General features: G+C 36.5%; 1 long non-coding RNA gene across 1 annotated transcript in view; it reads right to left on the reverse strand.

Moving 5' to 3' along the window:
* Positions 1-16,484: 16,484 nt before the first annotated feature.
* LOC113074422 (uncharacterized) overlaps positions 16,485-27,247 on the reverse strand; it is a 35,349-nt gene continuing 24,586 nt past the window's right edge. The window contains exons 4-5 of the long non-coding RNA XR_003280646.1: positions 21,296-21,382; positions 16,485-16,606 (exon numbers count right to left, since the gene is read on the reverse strand). This is a non-coding gene — a long non-coding RNA (uncharacterized LOC113074422). The remainder of the gene's footprint in view (positions 16,607-21,295; positions 21,383-27,247) is intronic.

Here is a 27,247-nt window from a genome sequence, read left to right on the forward strand (position 1 = left end):
TATAATTAACACCTCTGTTTTTTCTGAATTTAGCAGTAGGAAATTACTTGTCATCCAATTTTTTTATATCGACTATGCATTCAATTAGTTTTTCAAATTGGTGTGTTTCACCGGGCCGCGAAGAAATATAGAGCTGAGTATCATCAGCATAACAGTGAAAGCTAACACCATGTTTCCTGATGATATCTCCCAAGGGTAACATATAAAACGTGAAGAGTAGCGGCCCTAGTACTGAGCTTTGAGGTACTCCATACTGCACTTGTGATCGATATGATACATCTTCATTCACTGCTACGAACTGATGGCGGTCATATAAGTATGATTTAAACCAGGGGTGGGGAACCTTTTTTCTATCAAGGGCCATTTACACTTTTCTAACATCCTTCAAGGGCCATACTAAATTATTGAAAATATATATCACTAACCTCTCTAATGCGGTGGTTGGAACTGCTTCTCTTTGGCCAGGCGTCTGATGTCAGATGGCAGTGATGACGAAGCTACTCACAGCTGGTTTTCCAAGTTTAGATCAGTCAGTCTTGAGCGGAATCGAGTCTTTGCAAGAGTCAGTTTTGAAAAGAACTGCTCACAGCAGTAGGTCGTCCCAAACAGAGATGCAAACTTCAGCGCATGTCTCCTCAGAATGGGAAAAATCTTCACAACGTACATACAGTTTATAGAACTCAAGCAGAGGGAGGTTGTTGTACTTTGCTTTGAGCTCGTCATTGCTTTGTAGCTCAATTATTTCATGTTGTAGGTTGTCAGGCACGTCAGATGGTTCCACATTAAATGGCGCAGCAAAAATCTTTAGTTCATTTTGTTTACTTTTCATGTCCTGAAACCTCTCTTCAAATGCCTGAAGCAGTTTTGCACACTCACCAGCATACTCATCTGTCATAGCAGGCTTTTGTTCTTGTAGAGTAGGAAAATGCACAATGTTACCCTGTTCTAGTTGAAATTGCCACAGCTTTAATTTCGCCTCAAATGATTTCACGTTTGAAAGCAGAGAGCTGAGAAGCTGGTTCGGACCTTGGAGTTTGACGTTCAGTTCTGACAGGTGCTTGGTTATGTCCACCATAAAGGCCAAATCACACAGCCACTTGTCATCACTGAGTTCCACAACAGGTTTTCCCTTAATCTCCATGAATTGTTTTACTTCTTCCCTCAAATTGTAAAAGCGTGCGAGCATATCTGCACGACTCAGCCATCGCACCTCACAATGGTAAACCAGATCTCCATACTCAGACTCGAGATCACTCAGTAACTCTTTGAACTGGCGGCTGTTTAGCCCTCTGCTTTTGATGAAGTTTATGGTGGAAACGACAGTTGTCATTACACTGTGAAGCTTCAGGGAATGTGCACAAAGACTCTCTTGATGTATGATACAGTGGCGTACAACTAAATCACTTGGATCAAGCCTGAGACGACTCATTTCTTTTTTGACCAATGCAGTTAGTCCCTTTTTCGGGCCAAGCATGGCAGGAGCTCCATCTGTGGCAAGGCCACTTAACTTTTCAAATGGTAATTCAAATTTGTTCATTGCCAGAACAACTTGCTCAAACAAATCCTCACCTTTGGTAGTGCCATGCATGGCTTGCAAAGACAGCAATTTCTCTGTCGTTTCAAACTCGGCGGTAATTCCACGCACAAAGATGGCTAGTTGGGCGGTATTCGTTAGGTCTGTTGTTTCATCGCAGGCCAGAGAGAAAAAAATTCATTTTTTTGCGGTGTCATTCAGTGTTGTTTCAATGTCTTGTGCCATATCAGTAATTCGTTCTGCGACAGTTCTTCGAGATAAACTGACACTTTGGAAGAGTTTTAATTTGTCTGGTGCTAGCAGCTCCGCAGCGGTAACAAGACACTCTTTCACGAACTCTCCTTCTGAATGAGGTCGCAGTTTCTTAGCTATTAGCTCACTCACCACAAAACTTGTATGAATAACATTCTCTCTGTCAGAATGTGGTCTTGTGAAAACTGCTTGTTGTGCATCCAAACTCCGCCGAAGACTGTTAACTTTATCCAAGCGCATTTGTCCTTGCAACGCATTCAGTTTAGCATGCTTTGAGCTGTAATGACGCTCGAGATTGGCTTTTTTCATCACTGCAAGCGCATCCCTACAAACTAGGCAGACTGGCTTGCCTTTGACTTCAACAAAAAAATAATCATTTGTCCATTTTTCTTGAAAAGCACGACATTCTGCATCTACTTTTCTTTTCTTGCCTGTAGCCATGATTTTTATCAGTGACGACAACCGTGAATGTTACGTGCATATTGCGTGTTCACGCAGACTGTGACCCGGACAGGCAAACCTGTTTTACATTATTATATATTATCTATAATGTTATATTTCTATTTTTATTATATATGTTTTTTCATTTACTATCACAGGAAAAATAATTGCTGTCTAGGCTTTTTTTTTTTTTTTTGAAGAAGAAGAAGAAGGGAGATTTTGAATTCACTGATGGGCCGGATCAAACTGTCTCGCGGGCCGCATACAGCCTGGAGGCCGGACGTTCCCCACCCCTGATTTAAACCATGCTAATGCACTTCCACTGATGCCAACAAAGTGTTCAAGTCTATGCAAAAGAATGCTGTGGTCAACTGTGTCAAACGCAGCACTAAGATCCAATAAAACTAATAGAGAGATACAACCATGATCTGATGATAAGAGCAGATAGTTTGTAACTCTAAGGAGCGCAGTCTCAGTACTATTATATGGTCTAAATCCTGACTGGAAATCCTCGCATATACCATTTTTCTCTAAGAAGGAATATAATTGTGAGGATACCACCTTTTCTAGTTTCTTGGAAAGAAAAGGGAGATTCGAGATTGGTCTATAATTAACTAGTTATTTGGGGTCAAGTTGTGTTTTTTTTATGAGAGGCTTAATAACAGCCAGTTTGAAAGTTTTGGGGACATATCCTAATGACAATGAGAAATTAATAATAGTCAAAAGAGGACCTATGACTTCTGGAAGCACCTCTTTTAGGAGCTTAGATGGTATAGGGTCTAATATACATGTTGTTGGTTTAGATGATTTAACAAGTTTATACAATTCTTCCTCTCCTATAGTAGAGAATGAGTGGAACTGTTCCTCAGGGTGTCTATAGTGCACTGTCTGATGTGATATTGTAGCTGACGGCTGAATGGTTGCAATTTTATCTCTAATAGTATCGATTTTAGAAGTAAAGTAGTTCATAAAGTTATTACTGCTGTGGTGTTGGGAAATGTCAACACATGTTGAGGCTTTATTTTTCATTCATTTAGCCACTGTATTGAATAAATACCTGGGGTTATGTTTGTTTTCTTCTAAAAGAGAAGAAAAGTAATCAGATCTAGCAGTTTTTAATGCTTTTCTGTAGGATATGTTACTTTCCCGCCAAGCAATACGAAATACCTCTAGTTTTGTTATCCTCCAGCTGCACTCCATTTTTCGGGCTGCTCTCTTTAGGGTGCGAGTATGCTCATTATACCATGGTGTCAAACTGTTTTCCTTAACCCTCCTTAAGCGTAAATGAGCAACTGTATAGTCCATAGTTTCTGTTACATTTTCAAGTTGTTCTGAGGTTTTGGATATGCTAAGGAATTTGGATATATCAGGAAGATAACTTAAAAAGCAGTCTTTTGTGTTAGAAGTGATGTTTCTTCGATACTTGTAACAAGAATTTACAATTTTGGCTATATGAAGTTTGCACAGAACTAAATAATGATCTGAGATATCATCACTTGGCTGAATAATTTCAACACTATCAACATCAATTCCATGTGACAGTATTAAATCTAGAGTATGATTTCGACAATGAGTAGGTCCTGAAACATGTTGTCTAACACCAATAGAGTTCAGAATGTCTATAAATGCTGATCCCAATGCATCTTTTTCATTATCGACATGGATATTAAAACTTTATCTGCAGCCAGAACTAACTCGGATGTAAAATCACCAAACTCTTTAATAAAGTCTGTATGGTGGCCTGGTGGCCTGTATACAGTAGCCAGTACAAACATAACAGGGGATTTATCATTAACATTTGTTTCTCTGGATAATGTTATATGTAGCACCATTACTTCAAACGAGTTATACTTGAAGCCTGCCCTCTGAGAAATCCTGAAAAAGTTGTTATAAAATGAAGCAACACCTCCCCCTTTGCCTTTTAGACGCGGCTCGAGTTTATAACAGTAACCTTGGGGGGTGGACTCATTTAAAATAATGTAATCATCAGGTTTTAGCCAGGTTTCTGTCAAACAGAGCACATCTATATTATGATCAGTTATCATATTATTTACAAAAAGTGTTTTCGTAGAAAGGGATCTGATATTCAATAAGCCAAGCTTTATCATTTGTTTATCCATATTGCTTTTGTTTTTTTATTTGTTGAACCTCAATTAAATTATTAACTTTAACTTGGTTTGGACGTTTTTAGTATTTTCTAGTTCGGGGAACAGACATAGTCTCTATAGTGTGATATCTAGGTGAAAGAGTCTCTATGTGCTGAGAATTAGCTGACCTCTGTGACGGGAGGCAGCTAGCAGACGGTCGGTTTAGCCAGTCTGTCTGCTTCCTGACCTGGGCCCCAGTTAGTCAAGTATGAACTCTAAGACTATTTGCCATATTTCTAGAGAGAAGAGCAGCTCCACCCCGGGAGGGATGAAGACCATCTCTTTTAAACAGGTCAGGTCTGCCCCAAAAGCTTGTCCAATTGTCTATGAAACCTATGTTATGCTGTGGGCACCACTTAGACATCCAGCCATTGAGTGATGACAATCTGCTATGCATCTCATCACCACAGTAAGCAGGGAGGGGACCAGAGCATATTACAGTGTCTGACATCGTGCTTGCAAGTTCACACACCTCTTTAAAGTTATTTTTAGTGATCTCCGACTGGCTAAGACGAACATCATTAGCGCCGGCATGAATAACAATCTTACTGTATTTACGTTTAGCATTTGCCAGCGCTTTTAAATTTACCAAGATGTCAGGCGCTCTGGCTCCCAGTAAACATTTGACTATGGTGGCTGGTGTCTCTATATCCACGTTCCATACAATAGAATCACCAATAACTAGAGCACTTTCATCAGGTTTCTCAGTGGTTGCATCACTGAGTTGGGAGAACCTGTTTAATGTTTTGATCGGAACAGAAGAGCGGTGTTTTGACCCACGACTACGCTGCCTCACCGTCACCCAGTTCCCCTCTTTAGAGCCCTGCACGGTCCTCAAATCTAGGCCCGAGCCCGGCTAGCCCAACCTGTGTCCGACAGCTCATCAGAATTATCAGCCCGAGTCCGGCCCGAGTCCGGCCCGAGCCCGTGTTTTTATTTATTTATTTTATTACACAGCGGAAGCCTGCCCTATTTGCAGCAATTAAAAAAGGGGTCAGTTTTGTGTTATGTTTCTTTTCATTTCTTTATCAAGTTAGTTTAGAAAAATGTTTGAAGCATTTAAAAAAAAAAAATGACGATTAACGTTAAACAGCCGAGCCGACAGCAAGTAGCCTAAAACATATTTAATCAATTAAGCCCCTCAAATTAACGCTAATACTTTACTTGGCTACAATAAAATCCATAGATATAAAACACTTCAAACATATCACACATACAGTTAGTTTAATAAATGTTTATTTATTAAACCACAGTGAGTAAAATAAAATAAAAAAATGTAATACTGAGGCAGGCTCGCAACATCGCTCGCAAACGAAATGAGAAAAAGCCTACAATCTAAACAAATTAAATTAATTAAAAACAAACTTGCAGGTTATCTTACCTCAAAAATGCACCACAGAACATGTCCATTCTTTTTTCCATTAGTTTCCAACAGTTAAACGAAAATAAAGTCCAGTCAAATGAAAAGTTAGAACAGTCTCTTACAGAGCATCATGGAGAAAAAGAATAGGCTCCAGAGTGGAAGGTTTTAACCCAGTCCTCCTCTCTTCTATCACTCTTCCCGCGGCACTGAAGACACGTTCGCTGCTGCTGCTGGCGGGACACTAAACACAGAGCGAGCCAGTCTTGACAGTCACGGTAGCAGGGTCTCGTGCTGTTTCCACCATAGCAGCACATGTCGTCCATCACCTTCGATGTTGTGATTGAGGCGCATATATTGCTGTACATCATCGTCGTCATCCTCGTCCTGCTTCACAATGTTTTCAAACTTGGCCAGCGCTCTCTTCTTTGCTGCGTGGCCCGCAGCAACAGGTGCAGACGCAGAAATGCATGCTTGCCGCTACATGAATCATCATTTTATAATTATTAGTTGGCCAACTAGGCTATTATTAATACATTAATTTAGAGGCATGTAATAGCTACTACTACAATAAATGGACATAAGTGAAGTATAATCGTGGGTTGCGCTGACGGAAAAGCGTGCGTGCGTGAGACTGTCATGTCAATATGTCAGTTTAATTATAACGAGTTGAATTATCAGATTATGAAAGTTATGAGGTTATCAAATGTCTTTATATATTTGTTTTTCTATCGTCGACGTCAACTACTATTTTTTTATTTTTATTAATGTCTAAAAATATAAATAGAAGGATAACCCAAAAAGGCCCGAGGCCCGGCCCGCATGTGAGCTATAACGTGAAAATTGGCCCGAAGTCAGGGCCCGTCGGGCTCGGGCTGAAATGCAGGGCTTTACCCCTCTTGCGGGGGCTCTGTTTCCGGAACCGAACAATGTACAGGAATCCCTGAGCTAGACGCATCCAAAGCCGTATCTAGAGCCCTAACATTCTTACTGTCCTCAATTTAAGTTTGGATGCGTGTCTCTAATTCTGAAATCTTCTCTGTCAGACTAACTATTTCCCTGCATTTATCACATGTGAATCCCTCATCAGCGACAGAGATAGATAAACTGTACATGTGGCAAGAGGTGCAAATAACGATAGCAGGCGAAGCCATTACTCACCGTGCTTGATTAAATATTCTTACTGCGGTTGTTTGATGAACTTGTGAAAAACTGGAGCAAGTGCTGCTTCTCTGTAGCCCATTTCCTGCACACGCCTGTGAACGGTGGCTCTGGATGTTTCTACTCCAGACTCAGTCCACTGCTTCCGCAGGTCCCCCAAGGTCTGGAATCGGTCCTTCTCCACAATCTTCCTCAGGGTCCTGTCACCTCTTCTTGTTGTGCAGCATTTTTTGCCACACTTTTTCCTTCCCACAGACTTCCCACTGAGGTGCCTTGATACAGCACTCTGGGAACAGCCTACTCATTCAGAAATTTCTTTCTGTGTCTTACCCTCTCGCTTGAGGGTGTCAATGATGGCCTTCTGGACAGCAGTCAGGTCGGCAGTCTTACCCATGATTGCATTTTTAAGTAATGAACCAGGCTGGGAGTTTTTAAAAGCCTCGGGAATCTTTTGCAGGTGTTTAGAGTTAATTAGTTGATTCAGATGATTAGGTTAATAGCTCGTTTAGAGAACCTTTTCATGACATGCAAATTTCTTGAGATAGGAATTTTGGGTTTTCATGAGCTGAATGCCAAAACCATCAGTATTAAAACAATAAAAGACCTGAAATATTTCAGTTGGTGTGCAATGAATCTAAAATATATGAAAGTTTAGCACTAGAAAAATACAATAAGAATAATTTGAGAAAGAAAAATAAGAATAATAAGAAAAATAAAAATTTGTTTTACCTTTGTTATTCAATTACAGAACATCCACTCTTCCGTGACTGCAGTACACCTGCAAAGCGTTAGCACTCGTTACCTTGTCATTAGCGTTTTCTTTTCTCCTCTCCTCTCTCACGCTGCAGTTTTTCACAAGTTCATCAAACAACTGCAGTAAGAATATTTCATCAAGCACGGTGAGTAATGGCTTCTCCTGCAATTGTTATTTGCACCTCTTGCCACATGTACAGTTTATCTATCTCTGTCGCTGATGAGGGATTCACATGTGATAAATGCAGGGAAATAGTTAGGCTGACAGAGAAGATTTCAGAATTAGAAACACGCATCCAAACTTTAATTAAGGACAGTAAGAATGTTAGGGCTCTAGATACGGCTTTGGATGCGTCTAGCTCAGGGACTCCTGTACATTGTCCGGTTCCAGCAGAGCCCCTGCAGCAGGGCAACTGGGTGACGGTGAGGCAGCGTAGTCGTGGGTCAAAACACCGCTCTTCTGTTACGATCAAAACATTAAACAGGTTCTCCCCACTCAGTGATGCACCCACTGAGAAACCTGATGAAAGTGCTCTAGTTATTGGCAATTCTATTGTACGGAACGTGAATATAGAGACACCAGCCACCATAGTCAAATGTTTACCGGGAGCCAGAGCGCCTGACATCTTGGCAAATGTAAAAGTGCTGGCTAAAGCTAAACGTAAATACAGTAAGATTGTTATTCATGCCGGCGCTAATGATGTTCGACTTCGCCAGTCGGAGATCACTAAAAATAACTTTAAAGAGGTGTGTGAACTTGCAAGCACAATGTCAGACACTGTAATATGCACTGGTCCCCTCCCTACTTACCGTGGCTGGTACTCACTCAATGGCTGGATGTCTAAGTGGTGCCCACAGAATAACATAGGTTTCATAGACAATTGGACGAGTTTTTGGGGCAGACCTGACCTGTTTAAAAGAGATGGTCTTCATCCCTCCTGGAGTGGCGCCACTCTTCTGTCTAGAAATATGGCACATAGTCTTAGTGTTTATACTTGACTAACTGGGGCCCAGGTCAGGAAGCAGACAGACTGGCTAAACCGACCGTCTGCTAGCTGCCTCCCATCACAAAGGTCAGTTAATTCTCAGCACATAGAGACCCTTTCACCTAGATATCACACTATAGAGACTGTGTCTGTTCCCCGAACTAGAAAATACAAAAAACGTCCAAACCAAGTTAAGGTTAACAATTAAATTGAGGTTCAACAAATAAAAAACAAGTGCAATATGGATAAACAAATGATAAAGATTGGCTTATTGAATATCAGATCCATTTCTACGAAAACACTTTTTGTAAATAATATGATAACTGATCATAATATAGATGTGCTCTGTTTGACAGAAACTTGGCTAAAACCTGATGATTACATTATTTTAAATGAGTCCACCCCCCAAGATTATTGTTATAAACACGAGCCGCGTCTAAAAGGCAAAGGGGGAGGAGTTGCTTCAATTTATAACAACGTTTTCAGGATTTCTCAGAGGGCAGGCTTCAAGTATAACTCGTTTGAAGTAATGCTGCTTCATATAACATTATCCAGAGAAACCAATGTTAATGATAAATCCCCTGTTAAGTTTGTACTGGCTACTGTATACAGGCCACCAGGGCACCATACAGACTTTATTAAAGAGTTTGGTGATTTTACAGCCGAGTTAGTTCTGGCTGCAGATAAAGTTTTAATAGTTGGTGATTTTAATATCCATGTCTATAATGAAAAAGATGCATTGGGATCAGCATTTATAGACATTCTGAACTCTATTGGTGTTAGACAACATGTTTCAGGACCTACTCATTGTCGAAATCATACTCTAGATTTAATACTATCACATGGAATTGATGTTGATAGTGTTGAAATTATTCAGCCAAGTGATGATATCTAGGATCATTATTTAGTTCTGTGTAAACTCCATATAGCCAAAATTGTAAATTCTACTTCTTGTTACAAGTATCGAAGAACCATCACTTCTACCACAAAAGACTGCTTTTTAAGTTATCTTCCTGATGTATCCGAATTCCTTAGCATATCCAAAACTTGATGATGTAACAGAAACTATGGACTCTCTCTTTTCTAGCACTTTAAATACAGTTGCTCCTTTACGCTTAAGCAAGGTTAAGGAAAACAGTTTGACACCATGGTATAATGAGCATACTCGCACCCTAAAGAGAGCAGCCCAAAAAATGGAGCGCAGCTGGAGGAAAACAAAACTAGAGGTATTTCGTATTGCTTGGCGGGAAAGTAGCATATCCTATAGAAAAGCATTAAAAACTGCTAGATCTGATTACTTTTCTTCTCTTTTAGAAGAAAACAAACATAACCCCAGGTATTTATTCAATACAGTGGCTAAATGAACGAAAAATAATGCCTCAACAAGTGTTGACATTTCCCAACACCACAACAGTAATGACTTTATGAACTACTTTACTTCTAAAATCGATACTATTAGAGATAAAATTGCAACCATTCAGCCGTCAGCTACAGTATCACATCAGACAGTGCACTATAGACCCCCTGAGGAACAGTTCCACTCATTATCTACTATAGGAGAGGAAGAATTGTATAAACTTGTTAAATCATCTAAACCAACAACATGTATATTAGACCCTATACCATCTAAGCTCTTAAAAGAGGTGCTTCCAGAAGTCATAGGTCCTCTTCTGACTATTATTAATTCCTCATTGTCATTAGGATATGTCCCCAAAACCTTCAAACTGGCTGTTATTAAGCCTCTCATAAAAAAACACAACTTGACCCCAGAGAATTTGTTAATTATAGACCAATCTCGAATCTCCCTTTTTCTGTCCAAGATACTAGAAAAGGTGGTATCCTCACAATTATATTCCTTCTTAGAGGAAAATGGTATATGTGAGGATTTCCAGTCAGGATTTAGACCGTATCATAGTACTGGAACTGCTCTCCTTAGAGTTACAAATGATCTGCTCTTATCATCTGATCGTTGGTGTATCTCTCTATTAGTTTTATTGGATCTTAGTGCTGCGTTTGACACAATTGCACCTAACAAGACTTCACATAACACCGTACTTTCTACATCATTAGAAGAATGGCATCTATGCTAATATTTGTCTGTTTCTCTCTTGTTCCGAGGTCACCGTGGCCACCAGATCCAGTCTGTGTCCAGATCAGAGGGTCACTGCAGTCACCCGGATCCAGTACGTATCCAGACCAGATGGTGGATCAGCACCTAGAAAGGACCTCTACTGCCCTGAAAGACAGTGGAGACCAGAACAACTAGAGCCCCAGATACAGATCCCCTGTAAAGACCTTGTTTCAGAGGACCACCAGGACAAGACCACAGGAAACAGATGATTCTTCTGCACAATCTGACTTTGCTGCAGCCTGGAATTGAACTACTGGTTTCGTCTGGTCAGAGGAGAACTGGCCCCCCAACTGAGCCTGGTTTCTCCCAAGGTTTTTTTCTCCATTCTGTCACCGATGGAGTTTTGGTTCCTTGCCGCTGTCGCCTCTGGCTTGCTTAGTTGGGGTCACTTCATCTACAGCGATATCATTGACTTGATTGCAAATAAAAACAGACAATATTTAAACTGAACAGAGATGACATAACTGAATTTAATGATGAACTGCCTTTTAACTATCATTTTGCATTATTGAGACACTGTTTTCCAAATGAATGTTGTTTAGTGCTTTGACGCAATGTATTTTGTTTAAAGCACTTTATAAATAAAGGTGATTGATTGATTGATTGATAGCCATGATCATACAGTAATAGCGAGCTGATTTTGGCTGATTTGCACTCAAACAGATGGTAATCATGCAGATACATTAACATTCAACATAAAACACACTCTCACACATATAAAAACTGTTTAAAAATAAAAGAATCAAAGGAATATGCGATCGCTGTAAGTTCCGCCTCCATCAGCTGACAGGTGCGTCAGAGCGCGTAACAAGCTCTCAGGAGGGAGCGCCAAATTCAAATAAACTATCTTCCGTACAGAAGTTCTAAGCGGCCATGCATTATAATTTTTTTCCTTTTTGTTTTCTCGATATAACGACTTAATTTTCTCTTTATCTCGACATAACGAAAGTCGTTTTCTCATTATAACGACTTATTTTTCTCATTATCTTGACATAATGAAAGTTTGTTTTCTCGTTATAACGACATTTATAACGTTTTACTGTTGCTATGGTAACAAACTCAACTTTGACAGGCATCTGATGGACAACCATGCAGGCGCTCTTACTGTAGCCTATATTTCAGCAAATTTAGCTTCGTCTAGGTAATAACGTCTAAAATACTGTACATAAATAAAGGCTGATCAATCACTGTAGATTTTTCTAGAGACAGTACAACAAACGTTTTGTTTTTGTAATTAACATGTTTAAATGGCAACACCACACCATTAGATCTGCTTGGATTAAACTCACCTTTAATTTTCCCTTTATTTGAAATAAAATTATATATAATTTGTAATTTGTAGTAGTCATTATATGATGTGGCAGATATCATGTGTGTTACAAGCTTCTGTTTGAAAAGAGCGTCCATGTGTACGTTTAGTGTGTGTGTGTGTGTGTGTGTGTGTGTGTGTGTAGAAAAAAAACAATTACAACATTATAGAACAAAACTGAATTAAATTAGCCTATGGATTTTACATATACATCACATTTCTCATCAATATGGTTAACAATAAAGATTAGTAATAAGGAAAAGAAGCACATCAGCCTACATCGTTAAATCCCGTCCTACTGTAGATAAACAGAATACAGTGATGTCAACCTTGGTTTTGATAAGCAGTTATTTTTATTACACAGGATGCGTTGGTGAAACTCATGCATCTGGCAGAAACTTAATACACAAAATATTCATATTGATTCAAGCATTTAACATTTATGAATTAATTAATTGTCAGTAATGATGACTGCACAAATTATAGCGATCACGAGGAAGGTCCGCGTACAGTAAAGTGGATAGTATACAACACCCCATCAGTTATATTCAGGTCTATAGTGCCACCTGCTGGTGCAGTTTTGTAACTTCTTAGAGAAAAATAAGTCGTTAAAACGAGAAAACGAACTTCGTTATGTCGAGAAAATGAGAAAATTAAGTCGTTATAACGAGAAAACAAGAAAAAAAAATTATAATGCATGGTCGCTTAGAACTTCCGTACTTCCGCCTATTTTTCATTCATTCTTTTTTCCGGTGGATCGCCTCATTCTGTTTGTGACACTGTACGCTGCAAAACCATGCCGTGTTTTTACTACAAAGACGCAGTTTCCGACTGTGAATTATTCCATAGCGGACGCAAACAATTCTGTTGCTGAAGAAATGAAATGTAAACAGAGGAATTATGATCCATATTACAACGTTAATGCTTCGTTGGACTAAACATGCTTCAATAGATGTCCCTCAGTGGACCCTTACCTTTCTAACTAAACCAGGATTTACAGCTGTGGATGTGTTTATGACTCGTTATTACGACAGATCTGGTATGTACAGCATTTCTAATGTTCATGTTTTTTATGTGTACTGCTTACACAAATGTAGCAAATTATCTATTAGCGATAAGATATAAAACAGTGATTCTGTTCAAATTCCCTTTAAAACCTTAAATGATTCCATTTGAGCTAAATTGACCGGTTTCCCTTACATAATGAAACCTTTGGAGTTGGGATAACACCCACACCAAAGCGATACCTTTTTAGAAGCCCATTATCGCCAAAAATTTCTGAAATTTTTATATTCTGAGGTAGATTTCTGTCAAGAGCCATTTTAGGATAGGTCAAATTTGGTCCTCTTCACTACTTCTAACATTTGACAGATTTAGGAGCAAATTTTAATGCTAAAACACTTTGTGAAACACTCTTAGAACCAGATCCAGCAATTAGAATTGAATCCAGCGCTGACATGCCCATTATATTTTTTTCAACTGCAATACCTAGTTAAACTACTTGGTGCCATTCCTACATACAGCACCTTTAAGATGTTATGTGAATACGGCCCAGTTCTTTTTCTCCTTGGCCCAGGTAAGATGCTTCTGATGTTGTTTCTTTTTCAGAAGTGGCTTGGAGGCCCTTTTCCTGAATCCAGCTTCAGTCCACTTCCTGTGAAGCTCTCCCAAGTGTTTGAATCAGCTTTGCTTGACAGTATTCTCAAGCTTGCAGTCAAGTCAAGTCACCTTTATTTATATAGCGCTTTAAACAAAATACATTGCGTCAAAGCAACTGAACAACATTCAATAGGAAAACAGTGTGTCAATAATGCAAAATTATTAAAGTTAAAGGCAGTTCATCACTGAATACAGTGATGTCATCTCTGTTCAGTTAAATAGTGTCTGTGCATTTATTTGCAATCAAGTCAACGATATCGCTGTAGATGAAGTGACCCCAACTAAGCAAGCCAGAGGCGACAGCGGCAAGGAACCGGTACTCCATCGGTGACAGAATGGAGAAAAAAACCTTGGGAGAAACCAGACTCAGTTGGGGGGCCAGTTCATCCCTGTTGCTTGTGCACCTCTTCCTACCTAATTTCTTCCTCTCAGTCAACTTTGCATTTAACATGCTTTGATACAGCACTCTGTGAACTCTGTGAGCCATTTCAGTAATGACCTTCTGTGACTTACCCTCTTTTATGGAAGGTATCAATGATTGTCTTGTGGACCATAGCCAAGTCAAAAAAAAAGAAACCAGCCATTTGTATCAATAGTATTCAAATGAAGGGCACAACACCAATGTTATCCATTCACATCTCAAAGTTTTAGGGTCTGCAGGATGTAATCACAGGCTACCTTCATTATAACAAGACAATAATCAGGTTAAAATAAATGATACAAGGACTGAGTACACTATTATTTATTTCCATATTTATTGAGTTTTCAAAATTAAGCACTGCACAAACATTTTGGCACGTTAATATTCTCAAATATAGTAAACAATACATAAGTAATTTTTGTTAAGAAATTGTGTGTTTAAATATGTTTAGATTCCACATTATATTTTTGTTAAAAGATGTTTTTTGAACAGTAAACATTAAAGACACCTAGCATTGTTTCTATGATGACCAAGTCTTCACACTCATGCTGCACCCTAGAAACCTAGCAAATACATCTGTTTGGAACGAAAAAAAAGATACATTTTGAAATGATAAAAATACATAACTCAATATTTTGAATGTTTGATTTAATTTTTCTTAACAAATAATATTAAAGTAAAATTACAAAAGTATGTTTATAACCATTCAAAAGGAATTATGATCCATATTACAACGTTATTGCTTCGTTGGACTAAACATGCTTTATTAGATGTCCCTCAGTGGACCCTTACCTTTCTAACTAAACCAGGATTTACAGCTTTGGATGTGTTTATGACTCGTTATTACGACGGATCTGGTATGTACAGCATTTCTAATGTTCATGTTTTTTATGTGTACTGCTTACACAAATGTAGCAAATTATCTATCAGCAATAAGATATAAAACAGTGATTCTGTTCAAATTCCCTTTAAAACCTTAAATGATTCCATTTGAGCTAAATTGACTGGTTTCCCTTACATAATGAAACCTTTGGAGTTGGGATAACTCCAAAAGCCAAGTCAAAAAAAAAAAGAAGCCAGCCATTTGTATCAATAGTATTCAAATGAAGGGCACAACACCAATGTTATCCATTCACATCTCAAAGTTTTAAGGTCTGCTGGATGTAATCACAGGCTACCTTCATTATAACAAGACCATAATCAGGTTAAAATAAATGATAGAAGGACTGAGTACACTATTATTTATTTCCATATTTATTGAGTTTCCAAAATTAAGCACTGCACAAACATTTTGGCACGTTAATATTCTCAAATATAGTAAACAATACATAAGTAATTTTTGTTAAGAAATTGGGTGTTTAAATATGTTTAGATTCCACATTATATTTTTGTTCAAAGTTGTTGTTGTTTTTTGAACAGTAAACATTAAAGACACCTAGCATTGTTTCTATGATGACCAAGTCTTCACACTCATGCTGCACCCTAGAAACCTAGCAAATACATCTGTTTGAAACGAAAAAAAAAGATACATTTTGAAATGATAAAAATACATTGTTTCTATGATGACCAAGTCTTCACACTCATGCTGCACCCTAGAAACTTAGCAAATACATCTGTTTGAAACGGAAAAAAAAAGATACATTTTGAAATGATAAAAATACATAACTCAATATTTTGAATGTTTGATTAAATTTTTCTTAACAAATAATATTAAATTAAAATTACAAAAGTATGTTTATAACCATTCAAAAGTTTTTTTTTTGTTTTAGGCATTATCTCCAGCTCACCAAGGCTGAATTTATTTTAACAACTATACAGTAAAAATAGTATTACAGTAATAGTATAAACAATATTGTGAAATATTACCAAAATGTAAAATAACTTTACTATTTAAATATATTTAAAAATGTAATTTATTCCTGTGATGAAATCTGAATTTCCAGTCTTCAGTGTCACATGATAATTCAAAAATCATTGTAAAATCCTGAATATCATTCAAACATTTCTGAATAAGAAACATTTCTTGTTATCACTTTGGAAAACAGTTGTTTTGTTTCATATTTCTGTGGAAACCATAATACTTCTTTTCAGGATTCCTTGATGTAAAGCTTCCTTGCTCAGCAAAATGTATATATATATATATATATATATATATATATATATATATATATATAAATAATAAAGTAATAATAATAATAAATGTTTTAAAAACTCTCTGACCCCAAACGTTTAAAAAACAATGTGTATAAAACATTTTCACTATATACATTTACATTCAAAGAAGACTTTTCCAGACCTAGAAATCACAATATTAAAATGTTTTAATATTTCCAGGTTTTCCAGGAAAACGTAACTTTTTCACATACAAGCCAATACACTCTGCAGTACTAAACTAAAATCATTCCCGTTTTCTTTCTTTTTTTCTCCAATGTCCCATGATTAGATTCAGCACCTGAAAACAAACCCAGATTGCAAGAGAGCAGGTGAAAACAATTGAATCAATGTTAATAATGGTTGATTTTTCTATGTTAATGGCATTAAATCAATATCACTTTTGCACATGCGATTAATTTAATGTTGTTTATATATATATCAGATCAGATGAATGTGTAATATGACACATTTGCTTTTAATAATTTTTATTGTATTATAATTATATTGGGAAGTAGTGGCCTAATGGTTAGAGAGTCAGACTCCCAATCGAAAGGTTGTGAGTTCGAGTCTCGGGCCGGCAGGAATTGTGGGTGGGGGGAGTGCATGTACAGTTCTCTCTCTGTGCACTTCGGATGGGTTAAATGCAGACCACGAATTCTGAGTATGGGTCACCATACTTGGCTGAATTTAGAATTTAGACAGCTGATGATGAGTAACTCTGTAACTACATATCAACTAGCAGTCATTAGAGTATTAGTTTGTGCTACTGTAAACATATGCTAACACTCTATTTTGATGGTCAACCAACAGATAAACTGACAATAAATGTCTTTGCAAGTAAATCTACTTATTCTACCATACTAGATTCAACAATTCTTGAGCATACTAATACTCTAATGAGAGTTAAATAGCATGTAGTTTCAAAGTTGCTCATAGTAAATTAATTAAGGGGACAATCAAAATAAAATGTATCCATATAAGACTTTTTTTTCAGTTGGAGTATTAAGCTCACATCAATTAACATTTTCTCCACAGGAAACACTCAAATAACACTCAACATCTAACCACTCACAAGCTGTAGTAAGATACTGTCCAGATCTTAAACAATGTCAATTTATAATACTTGTATGATGTATTATAATTGTTATGATTATTCATGAGTTGATACAACATATTATAATGTTTTTTTATAATGCATTATGCATTTATCATAATGCTTTAAGATACCCTTGTAGTGTATTATAAATACAAGCTCCATACAAAGTGTTACCAATTGCTTTTTTGTGGTGATAGAAACTACAATAAAGCTCAGAAACAATACAAAATAATGCTGAAGTTGATGTTTTATGATTTCCAAGATACAGTACTGTGGCAAAATTGACACACTCTCATCATACAAACCTCAAAAATGGTGACAATCATCAAAAATTCAGATAACTGATCAACTGTAATGCATAAATGAGTTTAATACTATGTTCATATACAGCAGTGGTTCCCAAACCTGTCCTGGCGTACCCCCAACACTGCACGTTTTCTTTGTCTGCCTAATTAAACACATCTGATTCAACTCATCAGCTCATTATCACATGGGTTAATGAGCTGATGAGTTGAATCAGATGTGTTTAATTAGGGAGACAAAGAAAATGTGCAGTGTTGGGGGTACGCCAGGACAGGTTTGGTAACCACTGATATACAGTATGCATTTCAGCAAAAAAAATTATTTTGTTGATTGTCACCATTGTTGAGTTTCACATGCTGATCCTTGATGTTAAATTGATTCAACAGTTGAATAAGTTATCTTTTTTATTGATATTTTCTGTTAATAAAAAAAATAATTAAAGTAATACCACAAACAAAAAACATGGCATGTTTATTTGTTGTTCTTGTTATTCTTTTGTTGTTGTTTTATCCTTGTTCCTCTGTTTTGCTTCTGTTAAAGTTCTAGGTCTTTGCTGAGTGGTTGATTTATCACCTAGATTGATAAGTAGGTTTATAATGTGCTTACATTTGAGTGCCACTTTTGGTTGTGAGCTTACTGAGTTTCCTGTTCTACAATTGGGGCATGAGGGTAGATAGCCTTAATTGTACACTGTAAAGCCTTGCTGTAGAAAAACTGACAAATGTGACCAATCACAGAACTTAGGTACACAAGTCGGTTCTGTGGCATTTTGAGTTATTCACAGATTCCGAAAGTGTAGTCTCCAAGCTTTCCAGCGATGTGTAACACATGGAAATCTATTAATATTTGGAGAAGTTGTGGCCATTTGAAGTAGTTCAAAAAAGCTCAAAAAGCAGAAAATAGCCTCTAAAGATTGTGCAGTTCTCACCTGTTCTCACTGCTGGGAGTGACAATAGGGCTCATTTACATCTAATTACATCTCATTTAGATAAACCATACCCCCTATAAAGCTCCCCCCTGTAAAGCTGCATGTTTGCATAGCAAAGACAGACACAATGGGAAAAAATTGACCACATACTATTATTAATAAAGGATAATGTGCATTGTAAATGTAAGTAATTTATCTTTTTTGACTTTTATAAAAATGATTTAGAGGCTGAAATATGTGAATTTTATCTTTGTATAAAACCTTTTTTGTCAAAACTCTATTTGAACTTTTGCATTGTAAATAACATTGCAAGACACTCCTTTAAAATCTGGCCATCATTTTAAATGTTATTATTTTAATGTTTACGTAAACAAAAAGTACATATTGATACTAATTTTATTTGTTATTTGCTGGTTTTCTACATAAAACTTGGTGAATTGATTTCATTGTGTAGCATTAGGACATTTTGAACAGGATTCTGTGATAACCGTGATCATTTTGGTCACTATAATCATGAAATGAAATTTTCATGCCATTTCATCTCTAGTTATGATCAACTATTATAAACTAAAATTCAAGGACTTAATATGGGGACACATTTCGAGTAAGAGCAAGGTTACATCGTGTTACCTTGTAAAATGCATTGTTACAGTTTTCATGTGTCAAAGACAACTATGCAAAAAGCTTTTTTTTTTTTGCATTTATTTTTGGCCATATGACAGAGGTCTGATATTCTATTCGTCATATTTCTGTTTTGCATAAAACTGAAGAATATTCAGTACATTCTATACTGTATTCTAAAATGATCTGATATTATCTTTTGCATGGATTTTATTGAAAAGTGCTTAGGCTCATGTAACCAGTCATTTCACAGTGCGTCTGTGAAATGCTGATGTACCGTAGTAGTTTTGTGCACTTAACGTAACGCGTAAATGCAAGTAACTATAATGTAAGGTCTAAACATGGACTATACATGAGATAATAGGGCATGAGGGCGGGGGCAATAACAAAAGAAACAAAAGCAGGCTTTTATCCAGTATGGAAATACACACACGCCCCTACTGCGTGCTAGAATCTCCTAAAAACTAACTGTTTTCAACCTCAAAATGTACGCTTTAAAATATACCAATACTGCTATCTCAAACATGGAGAGGCTTCTTCGTGATCTCAACTAACAGATTCTGCAAAAAAACGAAAATCACCAATTTTGAAAAAAAAAAAATCTGCTTTTTTCTCATTTTGCTCGAAAGTTGAGCTGCTGACTTGTGTCACTGGTTTCCATGACGGGTCACAAACTCTGACAGTAACATATCGTTTTCTATCCAATTAGTCATATACTGTAGAAAACAATTCATTCTGGGTAATATTTGTCATTTTCAAGAAAGCAGCCTACAGGAACATTCTTGGAATTAACCAAGCTCAAAGTCGACACTCGGCGGCTGTGTTCAAAATCACACCCTATACCCTCATTCACTATTCCCTACATTAGTTTACTTGACTGAGTGAAAGGAAGTGACTAAATTCAGATGTAGATGAACACCTGATGATATCAAGCAGAATCACTGAAAGACAGAGAACCATGTACAACGAGAAGCAAGCAGAAACACAAGAACAACTGACTTCCAGCTTCAGCTTTAAGAACCTTTTAGAGTGTGAAACCAGTTTAGTTTTTATGAAAATAATAACGCTTGTGTTATTGTTGTGGAGGTCAATGTTGGCTTTAGTTATGCCCTTGAACCTTAACTTTTACTGTGATACATTTGCTCTCTGCAGTGAATGTGTAAAAAAAAAAAAATGTTATAACAAGAAAAAATGATCAGCTCATGTGGGTATGTTGTGATGATGCCATAATTGTAGTGGACTCATTTGAATCTCTTTTTTCATCCAGTGTTGAATTTTAAATTACTGTACTGTTGTATGTTTATTAATTACAGTAGTTCTGTGTCTCTACAGCATAAGAAAGAACAATGTTTATCTATTCAGTTATACATTTTTTATTTTTTTATAATATTCATCCAGACAATGGATGAAAATTGTGAATCAAGGAACTGCATGAGGAGCTGTTCATCATCAATATACAATCAGCATTCACTGATCAGGTTATTTTCTCTATTTTTGCTGTAACAAATGTACCTAGTAAACACACAGTTATAACAACCAGAAAAATAACGGATACAAAAAAAAAAAAAAGAAAATCAAGGGTCAGGAGCCCAATCAAAACAAACAGTGAATAGGATTATTCAGTCCAAACATTTTAAATAAAACACAAACATCTGAGCCTCTGTTAATTCTTAATTAATAAGAGCTTCTGTAGATGTATGACAGAAATAAAGTCAAGCTGGTGAGTAATAGGTGCCATAATGTGTAATGACTGGAAGACAGTTGTACAATGTAAAACCCAACAAGTAAACTTAACTCAGACCGTTTGAGTTAAGTTACTTGTCGTGTTTTACAGTGTACAGGATTTTCCTGTGGGGTTTAAAGGGTTAAACATGTAAGATAAAATGACACACCCAGAAAATATATTTTAACAGTAATAAACTGCTAACTAATTTTATGGCAAACAAACAAGAAAAACACTAGAATACAATGGCAACACTGGTCTTGCTACTGTTATGATCATAAAATCATAAAGAGGAGAGACTTTTGTTTTAGTTTACCTTTGTCTTCTTTCTATTTCTTCTGCTTTATTACAGATTTCAGTTCAATCCTATCATAGATGTGTTCAGGAGGCCCATTTACACCGTCTGCAATGAGGTAAAAGACACTTGGTTTAACTTGATTTGCTTTTTAAATATCAGTGATAAACATTGACTTCCAATTTCTTCAGAAATAAATTACTGTTCTTGCCATTATTAAGAAGTGGGACTTTCAAAGCACAAGCAAGTCTTTAAAGAATAAAAAATGATTGTCACCACTGTTGAGAATCATATGATTCAGTAATTAAAGAAAGCATATTTTTTCCTGCTATTTCAAAGTTAGAGTCAGCAAAAAAATAAGTGTTCACTGTAAAAAAAATACTGCAATTGCTTAAACAAAGTGCTTTAAGTGTCAACAGCCAAACTAAAATAAACACTGATCTCCATGATGATGGCGTAATTTTATCCAATAAAACATCAAGATCTGATCCTCTGTAATTCTAAATAACAGCAGGTGTTGAACTTTTGGTGCTTTTGGCAGTGTGGGCAGGTGCCAAATACTGCTGGAAAATAAAATCAGCATCTTCAAATAGCTGGCCAGCAGAAAGAAGCATGAAGTGCTCCAACATTTTGGTAAGTGTTTGCAGTGACTTTGGTTTTCAAAAAATATTGACCCCAGCCTCAGTGCATTCCTTGTGAAGTTCTCTAAAATTCTAGAATCCAGTTTGCTTGACAACCCTCATAAGGCTGCCGTTCTCTCGGTTGATTGTGCATCTTTTTCTTCTACACGTTTTCATTCCACAACTTTCTGTTAACATGCTTGAATACAACACTCCGTAAACAGCCAGCTTATTGGCAATTCATTTTTGTGACTTACACTCCTTGTGAAGGGTGTCAAAGATTGCCAGAGACCATTTTGAAGGCTCAGGAAACCTTTGCAGGTGTTTGGACTAGATTAGCTGATTGACATGTCACCATATTCTAATTTGTTGAGATAGTGAATTGGTGGGTTTTTGTTAAATGTGAGCCAAAATCATCACAATTAAAAGAACCAAAGACTTAGACCTCTTCAGTCTATGTGCAGATTGAATTTATTTAATACATGAGTTTCACAATTTGAGTTGAATTACTGAAATAAATTAACTTTTTCATGACATTCTAAGTTATTGTGAATTACCTGCATGTGCTTGTGTTTTGTGGCTGTTTCTGCTCTTCACTCTATCAATCAAATTCATTATTTTTCAAATGTTGTGGGCCAACTTCTTAAACATTATACCACACAATATACTTGTGAACAATTATAAAAACATCTTCACAATGAATATAATTATTAGCACACAATCCTAATAAAACTCAGTTTTTATTATCTTAACAAAGATCCTTTAGAACATTATAGAACAACTATTTAACATTATAGTACAAAGAAACGAGCACAACTAAGATAAACTCTGATCACAATAATGGTGGTTTGTTGCATTTTTTTTTACTTTTTTTTTTTTTTTTTTTTTTTTACAAATTGTTGGTGCAAAAGTGATTTTGATTCAATGCAATCCAGTGGTTGCTTCCTATCAGTATTTAAGTTTTTAAAAATATGCATTTTTATATACAGTAACAGTGACAACAGTTAATATCATTAGATGTATATCCAAAACTAATACGAAATATTAGTACATTTGTAAAATCTCTATAGCTATGGTAGAGTATGTTATTCTGCTACCTATATACCTATATATATCAGGGCTTGACAATAACACCGTCCAACCCGATAAATGCGGGTAACACAGTGACTCCAACTGGTCACTTTGGCGGGTTGAATAAGTGTAGTGTTCTTAAAAGGCATCTTAAATAAGCCATGAGCTCGACACAAAAATTCCCATGAGTATTAAATGCACACTAGTGATGCGCGGTTCTGGGTTTTTTCCAACCCGCGGGTCCCGCTTTTATAAATCATCCTGCAAATAAAGTAACATTTTCTTACCCGCCCATACCCGACCCCGCAGGTTATGAGGCAACATATTATAATTTGGCTACCAAACTGCCCAGCTATTTCACTTCAGCACCGCATTTCACACACACACATGCGCGCAAATGAAGAAGTCTCAATCCACAAACAGACATACATCGTTTGCAGATACAGGGCATTTCATTGCAATTTAACAAGTAATCTGAACAGCCTATATATGTGCATTATTTTAAATGAGCCCTCACATACTGAGTTTAATGCCACAATTATGTTAGAATGCTCTCATTCTTGTTTCTGTGGCTGTGCCTCATTCTTGTCATGGAGTGCACTGATGCATCAGTTCAGATCAACTTTACTCCAAATATATCAACTTACCTGTTTGAATAGCCTACTTTATATTTAATGTGTTTGTTTATGTCCAATCTTAGTGTTAAACTGTTGGACTTCAAATTAAATCTACTATTGATTTTCACCGTTGACTGATTTTGCAGTACATTTAGACTGATAACTTCCGTGAGCAGATGCGGCGTCACAGGACGTGCGATATGACAGTTCTGTCTGACTTTATATGAACTAGCTTTTTTAAATACAGTATTTTTATATTTAACCATAGTTTATCAGTATGTTTTTACTTATATATATCCCATAGGCTCTCTCTCAGGCACCTGCGCGGTTTAAAACACCAAATAGTTATACTTTGACAAGAACAGAGAGTATCTCTCTTGCTCCACCCATGCACAATAATATCCTGTATCGTTGATCTGATCTGATTTGAAAAAATGACCATATTGCCCAATACTACAACTTATATGGATTTTTTTGTTTTGTTTTTAATGACCCGCCCCAACCCAGCCCAGCAAATAAAGTGACAATTTCTTAACCCTGCGGGGTCCACGGGTTATGAGATGACCCGTGCATCACTAATGCACACAGTGTTGCCTTGCACTTGCGAGCTAGTGACAGAAACCAAGAAACAGCTAGCTGCACTGCTTGAGTGGGATGCTGGTGGAGCTATGTGGTGACATATAAAAGGTGTAACAAAACCCGGTGAGCAGACAACACACAAGAGAAAACCTGGGGCCCGTTTCACTAACGAGGTTCAACCAACTCTGAGTTTAAACTTGAACTCTGAGTGGATTTACCCTGAGATAGAAATCTCTGAGTTTTCGGTTACAGAACAGCTGAAATGAGTTAGTTTAATCAACTCTAAATTGACTGACTCTGAGTTAAGCGCGTGCACCACAACTATAAAAAGCCATTGTTAATGGAGCGCCAATATTACTATTCACCATGGCAACAGCTCGCGCCAAAAAGCCGTCTGTATATTTCAGACTCGATACAAATGTAATTCTTATCTCTGTTATAATATCACAGGTGAAAACTGGCAGAACTTTAGATTAATGAACTAATTGCTAATCATTTTATGGTATCTCATGGGCAAAAAAATACATGAAATAATAATATCAATAATAACAATATTTTAAGTGCATTTTTCTTATTTTACAAATGATCTGCCAATAGAGTAAGAAAAATACAGAAGTGGCTATTTACACTAAGTGGATATAACATACTTTCTTAGCGATAGATCCTATTTACAGTAGGCTAAGTGCAAGTAGCTCTAGATGCTATTTCCTGAAAAAAAATATGTTTACCATGTAAAAGTAGCAGTTCTTTGCAACAGACTAAGTGTAAATAATAGTTAGATGCTAGTTATACTTTATACTGGCAGATGCATACTAGGCCTATTGTTGTACATTTACAGGATGCAATAATAACAGATTTTAATTTATTATATTTATTACACTTATAAATAGTTGTATCATTATTAAACGTTCGTTAGGCACTTTACTTCCATTTTTAGAATCCATTTTAGATTTTGTTCATTTTTATTGAAAATAAATTGTAATGTGACATGTGATGGGAAAAGTGAGAAGAATGAGCTCGGAATCAAAAGCCGGACTCTAACCCAATCAATCGTGTTACCAGCTAGCTTTCCATGCCCCAAACATTAGTGCACAGCAAAATCCCCAGTGTTAATTTAACACTCTGAGTGTGGACACATATAAACACTGAAGCAGTGTTAAAAGTAACACTGAAGCAGAGTTGAAGTTAATGAGATAATTAAGAAGTTAATTGAGTTATGATTGACCATTATTGAAGACACCTGATGTTAACAAGCAGAATCACCAAACGAGAAAATTACAATTTGTGTGTCACCATTATAGTGGTCAGTGTTTGCTTTAGCTGGGATCTTGGCTTGTAACTTTTTACTTTTAAAGTTTGTTTGTCAAACCAAGAGCAAAAATCATCGCGTGTTGATGATTATGTTTTAATGTAATCGTTAGTTGACATGAATCACTGAACTCATTTAACGTCTTTTCTCAAAGTAAAACTTCCATTATTGATTGTCACAGCTTTGATTCCACAATAAAAAAAATCTGTATTTTCTATACATTTTGTAGGTATCTCTTGCAAGTGATTCTGATTTTTTTTTTATTGAAGAATTCAAATTTTAGGCACACACAGATAACAATAATCAACGTATGAGTCTCAACAATGGTGACAAACAGCATATTCAGATAAACAGACCAACTCTGAACATCACAAAACTAGATACAAAAAAATGAACATAAAAACAGCAAAAATAAAATATAGTTAGAATAAAAAGTTAAAAAGACTGTTCAGCTCATAATTTATTCATGCCGCAATGCATGATGGGAGCCATGGATGAGTTTTTATTGGCTACAACATGCTTTTTTGTTGGTCACCGTTATTGTGATGATCGCGCTGATTCCTGATGTCTGTGTGTCCAAACAAAAGATTACTTTTTTTTTTTTACGTAGAACTAACTATTAAAAACATGTCATACTATGTCAGAAATGCTGGGTTGCTTACATTTCTTTTTCACTTAATTTATGTACGCAGTAAAGAAACTTAAACTCAGGCATTCAGGTCACTCTATAACAAATAGCTCAAATCACAATCAATGGCACACATGATTGCCTTTGCTGTGGTCTGTCTGTATGCTATAATGCAGTCACCACAGCCACACAAAATCTAAAGTTAATAATTGAAGGGTCAAGATCCCAACTAAATCAAACATTGACCACTATAATGGTGACACACAATTTGTGATTTTTCTCAGTTGGTGATTCTGCTTGTTAACATCAGGTGTCTTCTATAATGGTCAATCATAACTCAATTAACTTCTTAATTATCTCATTAACTTCAACTCTGCTTCAGTGTTACTTTTAACACTGCTTCAGTGTTTATATGAGTCCACACTCAAGAGTATTAAATTAACACTGGGGATTTTGCTGTGTGCCTACACCATTGAAGCCATTATTCATGTGTCGTATTTAACCTTATGTGTCGAGTGAGGGCGGAGCTACAGTAGATTTGCACTTAGTAAGAGACACTCAGAATAATATTGTTTTCCTTTTGCATTAAAATTATTTTTATTACCACACTGGCATATAAATTGACTTAAGTAAAATGCACTTAATTTAGACCCCCCCCCCCCCCCCCCCCCCCCCCAGGAAACAAGACTAAGTATCTTACATAATTTTCTTACATAGAAAGTCAATCTTTATTTTATTTTTTTTATTTAGCGCTTGGGGAAAAATAAAAGAAGAAAAAAAAAACACTAAATAAGAAGGGCATTTTTCCAGCGTGCATCAATAAAGTGTTTAAAAATGGGGAGGAGACCAAAAGAAACTCTGGGTTTACCGAAGAAAACCTGCTCCTGACGAGGTTAGGTTCATAGAGTAAGTTACCATGGTAACTGACTCAGATTATAAGTTACCTCTCTATCAGAAACAGGCTTGACTTACCCTGCTTTCTCAGGTATGATAAACCTTCCATTCTGAAACAGCCTAGAGATTCTGAAAACCTAGAGTATCCCTCATTTCAGGGTTAACATACTCTTTTTAGTTTTCACGTAACCTCATTTGTGAAACAGACCCCAGATGATGAAACCAAAAAGGAAGAAGAAACAAAGGAAAACAAAA

The sequence above is a fragment of the Carassius auratus genome, unplaced genomic scaffold, assembly GCF_003368295.1.
Source record: "Carassius auratus strain Wakin unplaced genomic scaffold, ASM336829v1 scaf_tig00014591, whole genome shotgun sequence".
NCBI lineage: Eukaryota > Metazoa > Chordata > Actinopteri > Cypriniformes > Cyprinidae > Carassius > Carassius auratus.